Genomic DNA, 12,787 nt, shown 5'->3' with positions numbered 1-12,787 from the left:
TCAGGAGCTTGCCTGGGGGCCTCCCCAGCCAGTTTTCAACTCCACAAGGCAGGAAAAAAAATGCTTATTAATTTTTTGGTCTCTTTTTTTAATTGGCTTGGAAATTTAACCAGAAAAATTCCAGATACATGCAATTGTTAAAAAAAAAAAAAATCTATTAATTAGCTACCCACAGGCTTGCCTTCTCAAGATAGGTTTAAACCCTAAGGAGAAAATGACATACAGCTGCTCTCTTCTATACCTGCAGGTATGGAAACCACCACCCAACATGAAAGCATCAGTGAAGATACTGCTTTGGAGGGATTCAGATTTTAGAGAAGAAGAGAGGTTATGAGAGCTCATTACTGGATCACTGAACTGGTAAGAATTATAAAGAGCTCCCTTTTCTCTTTAGTTATATGTGAATTGAATGTAATTTTCAGGTGTGACAACATTGCTCACAATGGGCCAAACATTCACTCTGCTAATGACGCTTGACGTTTCTAGTCACCTGAGAAACAAGGATACCTAATTTCAGGAGATGGCCATAAAGGTTGTAACAATCAGCCCACAGTGTAGACTCTTTCAGGAGCAAAACACTCAAAATGTACTCAGGCTCAACTGAGCTCAGAAACACATTTCAATTATGTAGTGGAACCAGTTTTCCCGACATACCTCACTTTTCTTCTTGCCCATGGCCTTTGGTTCATCCACTCCAAACAGAATTCTGTCATGTGTGGCCTCTTGCCTCAGGGATGGCCAGTCCACTGCCAAGCAGCCAGCCTATTATATTCTCACCCTTTCTAGCTCTATTTCTCCTCTCTCTCTCTCCCCTCATCTGAGGCTCTTGCTAAGATGCAGATCCTGCTTCAATAGGGCTGGGGTGGGGCCTGAGAGTCTGCATTCTGACAGGTTCAGGTGATGCAATGATGTAGGTCCCAGGGCCACACTTAGCATAGCAAGGGACTAAGTCATAGAGACAGAGAGAATTAAGAGCCCAGACATCTTTACTGTGCTGCTGGTGTAAATACAGGGAACTCGTGCTGCAGAGGGTCCCAGATAAGCTCTGGTTTTGTCCTGCGAGGTCTGTTTTTATCTTTGCCCTGCTTTTCCATGGATTCCCCAAGGGATGTATCTTTTGAACAGAGCCCCTTTTCTTGAGATAATCTGAGGGGGATTCTGTTCCTTCCTTCCAACCAGATGTGCCTTGGCTAGGTCAAAAAGGTGAAACGTCAGCAGTTAGAGAAGAGCCCACTGGTCAGGCCTGTATGGGGTCCAAGTCACCGGGCATTGCCTCTCCTTGGTTATGGTTCGGCACATTTCCCCTGCTGCCTCATCACTCCATCAGGGACACCAGGTCTGTGCGTTTGTGGCAAGACCTTGTTCTGACCACGTTAACTTGTTCATTCTTTTAGTGCCAACTTCTCTAGTTAAGAGATGAATTTCAAAAGAAATGTTTCCAATACTGCAAACTGAAGAAGGCAGAAGATTTAGCTGTCTGATATAAAAACAACCAGAAAATACAATAAATGAATCAATGGTTGGAACACTAAAGAGTAAATTTGTTTGCAATGTGAATAGCACATCAATTGTGATTTGTGTGTGGCCCACAATAATTTCCAGTTATATATCCACACTAAATAGAGACTAACGTGTTCTGTTTAACATATTCATAAAGTGGGGAGAAGTCTAGGAAGAAGTGAGTATTAATATGTGACTGTTTAGGTTGTTTTATTGCTTGGCCTTGTATGGCATCCACACTCAGTCTGGCTCAGGAGGTGAAAATGAAATGGGCAAATATATTCGGTGACGTAGATAACAATAAAGAGAATAGGTTCTGCTCAGCACTTGGCATGTGGAAGTAAAAGAAATCCAAATCCTTTGGGTAATATGCAGTCACTCAAGACATACTTACTGAGCACCCATTTTTGTGCAAGCCACCACGGTAGGTGAAGTGAGGGCTCAAAGGTGAGCAAAATGCTTTTCCTTCCTTTGATGCTCCTATAATCCAAAAAACGAACAAACAAACAAAAAAGCCCTACAATTAAGAAATGGTCTCTTCTTCTTCCTCCATGTTCTATTAGCTGACTGCTACATTGCCCTTTTTTTCCTTAAGCCAATGGAATACAACTCTAATGGTGAAGTTTTAGTTCCAGCATCATGCCAATGAAAGAGGTATTTTTTTTTTAAATTTTTTATTTATTTTATTTTTTTTTGGCTGTGTTTGGTCTTCGTTGCTGCGTGTGGGCTTTCTCTAGTTGTCGCGAGCGGGGGCTACTCTTCGTTGCGGTGTGCAGGCTTCTCATTGTGGTGGCTTCTCGTTGTGGAGCACGGGCTCCAGGCGCGCAGGCTTCAGTAGTTGTGACACACGGGCTCTAGAGCGCGGGCTCAGTAGTTGTGGCGCAAGGGCTTAGTTGCTCCGCGGCATGTGGGATCTTCCCAGACCAGGGCTTGAACCTGTGTCCCCTGCATTGGCAGGCGGATTCTTAACCACTGCGCCACCAGGGAAGCCCAAGAGAGGTATTTTTAATGGACGTTTCCAGTGCCTCTCAGCTCTTATGATGCAGGTGACAGTCCACTCTTAAGGTTAACCCTGTGTCCATCCTTCCACAGTCAGAGCCATTCTGTGCTCAGATAATCACAGCTAACTCTTTTGGCTAAACAATCCCTTGCATACTCCACCAACCCTTACAACCCCCCTGAGGAACTTCTGTCTCAGCCTCTGCAAGGGGCCACACGGAGAAGATAGTTCAGGAGCCAAATGGCAAAAATGATAGAGCTGGTGAATTGGGTGAGCAATGCTACCCACCAGCCAATCTCCCCACACAGTGTATTGGTGATTAAGAACATCAGTGTGCCAGGCCAGGGGTGGTATGGACTGAATTGTGTCCCCCTCTCATTCATATGTTGAAGTCCCAACCCCCAAGTGACTGTATTGGACACAGGGCCTTTAAGGGGGTGATTAAGGTTAAATGAGGTCATAAGGGTGGGGTCTTGATCTGATAGAACTGGTGCCCTTATAAGAAGGGGAAGAGACATCAGAGGTCTCTCTTCACCACGTGAGGACGTGGCAAGAAGGCGGCCATCTGCCACCTGAGGATAGAGCTCTTGCCAGAACCCAGACATGATGGTACCTTTGTCTTGGATTTCCAGCCTCCAGAACTGTGAGAAAATAAATGTCTGTCATTTAAGCCACCCAGTCTGTGGCAGCCCGAGCACACTAATACAAGGGGTGATTCAGTGAATGAGAGGCAAGATGAGATGGGTGGGGGAGAAAGCCAGTGACTGTGTGAGCCGACGGTGTTGAGGTTTGGTGACCAGGACGGTTCCCTGTGAAGGTGAGCTTTATCCTTTTCTTCAAAGAGTTTAAAATCCACAGCTGGGAACCATGGCTTCACTTATTATGGATGGGTAACAAGAAAAACTGCTGGAGACAAGATGTATATTTAATTTTGGGTGTATTGGCAACAGGATTATTTTACTCTAAGCTGCAGAGAAGATGTACATCTTATGACACAGATAGTGAAGGAGTCACGTAAAAATAGGTCTTTGGCCTCAGAACTTATGGAAGTTAAAGTTTGAATCCTAAATATTTCTTAATTTTTGACAGCCCCAATAAACCTCACGTTAAAACTACAGCTTCCAATCTACTGATCTGATCATTAGGGTTTCCATTTCTCAGGAGTTATTAGGAGGAAAATCAACTCTATCCCAGTTACTAGCAGATGAACAACCACCGATAATTAGAAGGAAATAAAATCGATGACTAAATGAATGTGCAGTTTACATGCAAAGGTAACCTTTTATTCTTTCCAATTAGGATGTTATTTCTCTGTAGACTTGGCAGATGAGGCTGTATTATAAATAGAAGTGATATTTTGTAGGGTTCTTCTAACTGAAATGTGCATGAGGTCAAATTATAATCAAAGTAATATGTATAAGTAATGAGCTGAGCCCACATTCCCAGGCATTTATCCATTTAGTGGTAATAAATGAGCAAAGATGAAAAGAGTGCTTCCAGAGAAACACAGCAAAATAGTTAACTTGTGTGGTTAAAGCACAGCAACTTATCTCTTTGTATTGAATGCTTGCCAGTGATAATCAACTTCATTTGTTAATTGTATTCATGATATTAATGAGCTCATTAGCATAATAGTCACATCCTGTTCTCTTGTGGTCTGAGTCTGGGGAATCACAAGTTTTGCACACCTTGTTGCTATAGATATATTTATGCATCCCAATTATGTACAAATTCAAATGCCATCTGTGTTAACTTTACACAAGGACACCCTCAAATCATTCCTTGCTTGGTTTTAAGGGAGCTCTCTGAGAATTTGGTAGAGATCTTTTTTTCTCAGAGTAATGAGGTTCATCTTTATGATAAAGCTTCAAATTTAGCTCTTGTTATTGGTAAGAAGGATCTTTTTCTCTCCTGAATTCTACTCTCCAGTAAGCCTTAGCCATGAGCCTGGAATCTGGAAGGAGAAGAAGAAAGTAACAATGGCAAGTCCCAGCAAGCAAGGAAAGGGAGATAAATGAAAATTCACCTCTTCTGGCTTGGGGGATTGTGGGGGAAAGAAAGGAGGCAGGCGGGAGATGGGTGTGTTGGGTAAGACCTTCAAGGATGGGGGGGAGTGATTCGTTTCAATTTTGTTTTGGAACTGTGGAAGGCAACTGGATTATCTTCTTCCCCCAGACAATTCCTGCACCAAGTTATGTGGTGTGGAGGAGACCCAGAAGTGTTCACGTGTTTCCCCACACCCCAGGGAGGATGGGAAAGGGGACTGAATGAGAGCCACAGGGTCTGCCTTGGCATCTGGCATGGCAAGATGAAGGTGACCCCCTTGGGCCACATAGACTAGCAGCCAGAGGAAGGATGTGGCAGAGCACAAGTGAGTCAGCCAGGAAGAATCACCAGGCCGTCATGGAGCTTCAAGAGGCCAGCCCAGTTCAGCCCTGGTAGGGGTTTTTGCAGGAGAAACTTGCATCCCTCCAGAAGCCGGCTGCTCCCTAAAGGTTATCAGTCCAGGGACAAGCCCAGGCTAGGCATTTTGCAGCAAGGGACACCATCTGGAATCAAGGACTCCTTCCTTTTCTTGAATGTCATCTTGGGGAAGAGAAGAAGCAAGGACATCTGAAAGACTGAACATTTATCCAAAAGACATCAAGTTATCTAAGGATTTTGTTCAGTTTTTGAGATTGGACTGAGATTATAAACTTGAACTAAAATGTCTAGTTCCCTCTTCCTGCTTGCAAGGGGAGCTGGGAACTTGTAAGAGAGATTAATTAATAAGACAATAATGAAGCTTCATTTTCTTGGGATTTATGAGGGTGATGTAAGTCAACTTGGAGCCCTACTACAGATGAAATTGCTGTGAGGAGGCAACTCGTTTTTGTCCTGCTCGCCCTCCAGGTCGGTTCCAGTTACTTAGAATGACTGCTCAGTATAACTACAGAAAAGCTAACAGATTTGGACATGGCTGTGGCTGTCCTGTTACCATGATCCAAGCTCTTAGGCGCAATCTGAAGTTCCTGAGATGTGACCTTCCCCTTGATTATCCCTGTGGTGTCTTCTTACCTGGACCCTTTCTTCCCGATGCTTTTTGGTACCTGAGATTCCTCTGTTTTCCCCTATGACCTTGACTTGGTGGGAAGCCATGCCGTGTACTTCAGCTGGCTGGAGAGGCCCATAGGTCTGCACTGTTCTTGCTAGTGCCATCCCCATTTTACAGATGGAGCGCAAGGAGACTAGGTAACTTAACCAAGGTCATACAGCTAGTTGCCTAGCCAGGGTCTGAACTCACATCAGGGTCCATGGACTCTGTGCTTAACCCTACCCTCTACTGTCTACTAGCTCACACAAGTCTCCAGATTACTGTACCCAGCCAGGCCCAGCCTTTCCCGCCTCTCTTTGGTTAGAAAAGAAGATAGGACACTGACAACTTGGCTCCATGTTTCTACCCACAAGGACACATTTTACTTTGAAGCCAATTTTATTGGTACCTAAGTCATTAACTGCCTTGATTGGAGTCTAAATTCAGGGCAGTTTTCTCAGACAGTGAATAGAACTTCCTCAGGTTGTGGCCACACAATGACAGGCAAGTCTCTTGTGTGATCCCTTGACTCCATGTGGGAAAAAGGGACAGAAGGAGGTTGTTGTTCTCACAGTGTTGAGGAGTTAAGGTAAACAACTCCAGATAAGGTGCTGTTTCCATACAACTCTCCCTATACTCTTGGATTGATGGTCCCAAAGGGGGAGGTGTTTATTCCAGTGCCCAAGGTCACACCCTCCCACAGCTGAGGGGAAATCAAATAACACTTCATAGTAGTTCTGCAGCCCCAAGCTCAGCATGGCCCATTGAGCCAAGGGTGCCTCTTCCCACCCTGAGGAGTTCCTGACCAAATGGTCCTTCAGCTGGTGGCTGTAAGACTCTTGATCTACAGATAGGAAGACACTCAGAAATTAGATTTAGTAGGATAAGCCTGGGAGAATGTGTGGGCCAAATGAATCTGCTTGTTCCCTTTTATGGCTTTCTTTCACTAGGTACTGAATGTGTTTAGTGGGTCCTTGGCCCTCTCCATTGTACCTCTCCTAGGCTATTTCACTGGACTACTCTATATCCAAATGCTTTCTAGTCCTTCCATTAATACCACCTTCCCTGGGCCTTTTTGGCCAATGTTTTGATGGATGGATGCTGTGATGGTTAATTTTATATGTCAGCTTGGTTGGACCATGGTGCACAGATTTGTGGTCAAACATTATTCTGGATGTTTCTGTCAGAGTGCTTTTGGATGAGGTTAATATTTAAATCAGTAGACTTTGAGTAAAGCAGATTGCTCTTCATAGTGTGGGTGGGCCTCATCCAATCAGTTGAAGGCTTGGCAAAAGACTGACCTCCCTCTGTCAGCAGGTGACCTTTGGATGTGAACTGCAACATTCCTGGATCTCTAGCCTGATGACCTTGAACTGCAATATTGACTCTTCCTGGGTCTCCAGGCTACCTGTCCACCCTGCAGATTTTGGACCTGGCAGCCTCCATAATGACATGAACTAGTTCTTTAAAATCTCTTTCTATGCTATTGGTTCTTTTTCTCTGGATAACCCTGACTAATACAAATGATGATAACTTAATGGCCTTAAAACAACTGCAGTTCATTGTAGGGGTTAAGAACATGGGCTCTGCATAAAAAAGAATGAAATAATGCCATTTGCAGCAGCATGGATGGACCTAGAGATTATCATACTAAGTGAAGTAAGACAGACCGAGAAAGACCAATACCATATGATATCACTTATGTATGTAATCTAAAATATGATGCAAATGAATTTATTTACAAAACAGAAACAGACTCACAGACATAGAAAACAAATTTATGGTTACCAAAGGGGAAAGGGGGTGGGGAAGGATAAATAATGAGTTTGGGATTAGCAGATACAAACTACTACATATAAAATGGATAAAAAACAAGGTCCTACTATATAGCACAGGGAACTATATTCACTATCTTGTAATAAACCATAATGGAAGAGAATGTGGAAAAGAATATACAGTAAGTTCCTTACATACAATCCTTCAAGTTGTGAACTTTCAAAGATGCGAATGTGCGTTTGCATGTCCAGTCACGATAGTTCACATGTCTGGCGTACATTGTCACATGCATGCATCCTCTAAAAGTAGTTATGCTTTTGTGCACTTTACTGTACAGTACTGTATAGAGTACAGTAGTACAGTATCTTCATTTCAACCCCAGGATGTCCGGAAACAAGCGTAAAAGCAGCAATGATGTAGCTGGTACTACGGTACTTTTCAAGGTACTGTAAGATTAAAAATGTTTTCTTTATTTTTTGTGTTTGTTTTTTATGTATTATTTGTGTGAAAAGTATTATAAACCTATTATAGTACAGTACTATATAGCCGATTGTGTTAGTTGGGTACCTTGGCTAATTTTGTGGGACTTACGAATTGGACTTAAGAATGCGCTCTCGGAATGCAACTCATCCATATGTGGGGGACTTACTGTATATATATGTATAACTGAATCACTTTGCAGTACACCAGGAACTAACACAACATTTGTAAATCAACTATACTTCAATAAAAAAAGAAAGAGAGAAAAAAGAACATGGGCTCTGAAATCAGATGCTGGTGTTCAGATCCCCGCTCTTCTGTGGGATCTAGAATAAGATATTCAACCTCTCTGTGTCCTCTGATGATTAACTGAGACAATACATGCAAGGCACTTAGCACATTGTTGGCAGATAGTAAGTGCTTAATAAATTGCATAGCTGGTTAGTGGTGGAGCCAGAATTTGAACTCAGGCAACATGCTCCAGGATATATGCTCTGTCCCTTACATGATACCTCTTCTCTCTTATTATTGTGATATTATTATTCTTCCCTTGGGAACTTCTTGGTAACTTGAACTGGTTGGGGTCCACTTTCTCCTTACTCCCCTCTATTGCAGTAGTTCTATTTTAGTCTGCTTTGGATTTCCTAAAATATTTAATTTAAATAAAAGTTTCTGTGGCTAAAAATATTTGAAAAATGCTGGCATAAAATATTATCCTCTTAGATGACATAGTTGCATTTTAAATTTTTATCAGTTTTCCTGACTTCAGTTACCTCTATTGCAACCTACAAAACGTAAGACTCAGTGAGGCAGGTTAAGACCAATCAAGGCTGAACTTCCATGGGCTGAAACTTAAGGGCATTGCTGTGGATAAGCCCCCAGCTTTGCAGGCATGGAGCACCTTTTCTATCCCTATGCCAATCAAATAAATAAAAGAAATTTGTTATTATATAACAATACATATTCTTTATAGGAAAACCAAAAATAGAAACATTTGCAAAAATCTCACTAACACTAATATTTTGGCATGTATCTTTCCAGACTTTTTAATTTAAAAAATGGAATCATACTATATATGCTGTTTTGAGACTCACTTTTTCACTTAATAGCTTATAACCATCCTCCAAAATCAATAAACACAGGTCTTCATAATCATTTTAATGTCTTTATGGTATTCGGTTACATAGGTGTTCCATACTTTATTTAACAAATGCCCTTTTGGGACATTTAGATGGTTTCATTTTTGTTATTAATTAGGACAATTTAAGGATGTACATTGGCTGTTACTTTTCCATCTCCTTTCCTAGCTTTTCCATCTCTAACTAGCCTCTAATTACTGGAGACTCCTGATCCTTGGTCTTGCTCTTCTTTCTTTTCTCTCTATATCCCTCCCTTGGGAAGAAAGTGGGAGAAGTTTTAGCATAAACTATAATTATTTTGGGGCCAATAAAACACGGAACAGAGGTTAAGTAAGAAAGGCCATTTTCAGCCATAACAGTAATATACAGAAGTAGAAAGTCAGTGTGTTTTAGCAAGAATAAATTATTTTGTATGGAATTTAAAATATGGACTATAATGCATAAAAGTATCCAAATCACTGCATGTTTGTGAGGAATCCATTGCACCTGGAAATTGAACTAGGTTCTCTGCATTTAAAAGTAGAGTAACCACTAAACAGGCTAAAAATATTATCCTGGCCCCCTGCCTTCTGTTAGTCTTACATGAAGCTTTTAAGGAATAGTCAACTGCACAAAAGCAACATCTGCCTGACAGATTTCCTTTTATCCTGGAGCCCACTATCCTGTTCTCTCCCATTGAGCATGTTTATCTGAAAGTATGAGTGAATTCCAGAGGAAACACAGATGCATTTATTTAACCAGAGGCTTGCTTCTTTGGACTTGCCTGTTCAGATGAAGGCAACCATCTAGGACTGGACATGATGTGTGGCAATGTCCACTTGGGGGACATGTTGAATGATGGATAAAGCAACAGCTGCAATGAGTATTTGGCAGAATGGGAAATATTCTAGATTTAACTCTCTTGCATGCAAGGCCAGATTATGATCGGCACTTCAGCATGATGAGGTCAGAAAGTCATTTTTAGCCAAAATACTCATGAAAGTCAGAAAGTTAATTTTTGTTAGTCATTGTGATTTTAAGGGCTGCACAGGTGTTTGGTTTTTCCTTTTGAAGGTCACTTTCTGAATTCATGGATTTCTAATTGTGTATATGGCCCAAGATAATGGATTTTAGTGAAAATCAAGAAGTTTACATTTTAAAAAAGACATTTATTGATTTTTTTTCAGTAACTATATCAATTGTTAAGGCTCTTTTCTTCTCCCAAATTGGCAGCATCTATTAGGTTAAACATACATAATTGCCAATATTTGACCATTTTGACCTTAAAAAGACAATTTTTTTAAAAAAATTTATTTTTATTTTATTTATTTTATTTTTGGCTGTGTTGGGTTTTCGTTGCTGCGTGCGGGCTTTCTCTAGTTGCGACGAGCGGGGGCTACTCTTGTTGCAGCACGTGGGCTTCTCGTTGCGGTGGCCTCTCTTGTTGCGGAGCATGGGCTCTAGAGCGCAGGCTCAGTAGTTGTGGTGCACGGGATTAATTGCTCCATGGCATGTGGGATCTTTCTGGACCAGGGCTCGAGCCTGTGTCCCCTGCATTGGCAGGTGGATTCTTAACCAGTACACCACCAGGAAAGCCCAAAAAAGCCATCTTATATGGTTCAATTGAATATATACTAGATTTCAATTCAATTCAATACCTTAACAAATATTTACTAAGTTTCTTCTGAGGCACTATGCTATGTGTGGAAGTTACAAGGATGAACAAAATACTCATGTATTTTGTCCTCACAAAGCTTACAGTCTAGAGGGGGTGGCAGACAATTAAACCACAGCTTTGGTAAGGGAACAACAGTTTCAAATTTAGAGCAAGGGAACCTAATCCATTCTAGAAAGGTCAGAAAAATCTTCCCAGCAGAATGAAAGCTATGGTGAACCTGAAGGGTGAGTAAGAGTTAGGTGAGTGGGACGGGAATGCAGAGATTTAAGGTAAAGGTAATAGCAGGCTATGGAGTAAGAGCAGGATGCGGTGGGTGTGTGTGCTGTGTCAAAAACCGAGCGACATTCGGTGTGGCTGAAGCCAAGAGTGGAGGGAAGCTGTGTAGAGAGATGATGCTGGAGGGGGAGGAAGGACGACCGCGGTGAAGAGAAGAATCTGGTAATTCTATGGTAGAAGTTTAACCTTTTTAATAAGAAACTGTTGCGCAGGGAGTGACATGATCATAACGGTGCTGTATAAAAAAGACCACACACAAAGGATTACTTCCAGTGGAAGATAGACTGGAATCTGGGAAATCACTTAGGAGACTCTTCTTGGAATCCAGGTGATAAAGGTGGTGGCTTGTACTGAGGCAGTGAGTATGGGGATGAAATGTGGAAGATGGAAGGCTCTGCGAGCTGTTTAGGAAGCAAATCGGTAGCTCTTGGTTATTGGGGGGGTGACCGAGAGGTGGGAGGGAGGATTGCCCTTCCATGTGAATGTAGGACTGCTTTCGGGACAGTGGATTTTCACTGGCCTCACCATCCATTTCACTGAACGACCCAGTGGGCTGCAGTATCACAGGTTGCCAGCAGGTGCCGCTCTCTAACATCTTCTGAATCCTAGCTTAAAAGTCTCCAAGGTTTCAGGCTATGTAATAGCTATTAGTTTTTTAGCTTTATCAATTCAAAAAGGTGTGTTGGAGTGTACTTAAGGCTGAGGAATACCAGCAGAGTTTTTTTTTAAACTTAAAACTTGATGATACAAGTTTCAGTTTATAGTTCAGTCCTATGGACGTGGTAAGACTTTGTTGGATTTTTAACTCAGTTCTATTCTGCTTCGGAATAGTCTGGACTTCATTCGGTAAAGACAGGCAAGGGGTGCAGCCGGTCCATTAAAAAGTTCTGGATTTTCATTTCACCAGTATCAGCTCAATTGCATCACTGCGTTCAAGATGGGTATTTCCCCTAGACAGGGAGGATACATGAAGTGAACATTCACTTATTGAGTGCCCCCCTCCCCCTCCCCCACTTTATTGTGTCATCTCTGCTATACCCCACACTCACTGCATGTCATCATGAAAGACACATGATTAAAAGCAAGCTTTTTGATAACCAAAAAGATTTAGATGTCAGTCAGCTATCTTCTAAGACAGTCATTTAATCACTTATGGTAGCTATCTTAAGTAAGATTAATAGATTCATGTTGATAATAATCTTGATAAATGAGTTGATAAAAGCATACTATTTCAACTTAAGACATTTTGAAGAGGTTATTTGCATGCTTTAATGGATGAAAAACTACCGTTAGTATAAGACCTTTTTTGGGGCCGCGCTACGCAGAGCAGATGGACCCTCATCAATGCAGCTTTCAGACAATGACAATTTGGCCACCAGAGATAAAGGAGCAATGCTTACATTCATAATATAGTGGATGTAGGCATAATATATTGCTATAGGGCCACTGAATGGAAGCTTGGAGGAGGAAAATCTGCCATTTGCTCTTGTGGCAAAGGTGATTATTTGAAAGTGCTTGCAAGGAAAATCCACCCCTAATTCATTTGGAAGCTATCATGCTGTAGCAAGGGAAAGAAAAGGTGCTGGAGTCATTTGGGCCTCTTGAAAGAAGAGACTGGGACATGGCTACCATTTTCAATTCCTTACATAGACTGATAAATATAATAAAGTTCACAGAATCAGGAAAAGATGATATAGTTATAACAAGTAAGACAAAAGAGACTTTAAGAGAAAGAGTATTATTAGAGATGAAGAGTGTTGCCACATAGGGACTTCCCTGGTGGTCCAGTGGTAAAGAATCCGCCTTCCAATGCAGGGGATGCGAGTTCGATCCCTGGTCGGGGAACTAAGATCCCACAGGCCGCGGGGCAACTAAGCCTGCGTGAC

The sequence above is a fragment of the Balaenoptera acutorostrata genome, chromosome 11 (genome assembly GCF_949987535.1).
Source record: "Balaenoptera acutorostrata chromosome 11, mBalAcu1.1, whole genome shotgun sequence".
Taxonomy (NCBI): Eukaryota; Metazoa; Chordata; class Mammalia; order Artiodactyla; family Balaenopteridae; genus Balaenoptera; species Balaenoptera acutorostrata.
The sequence above is the reverse complement of the archived record's forward strand: the minus strand, read 5'-3'. Positions refer to the sequence as shown.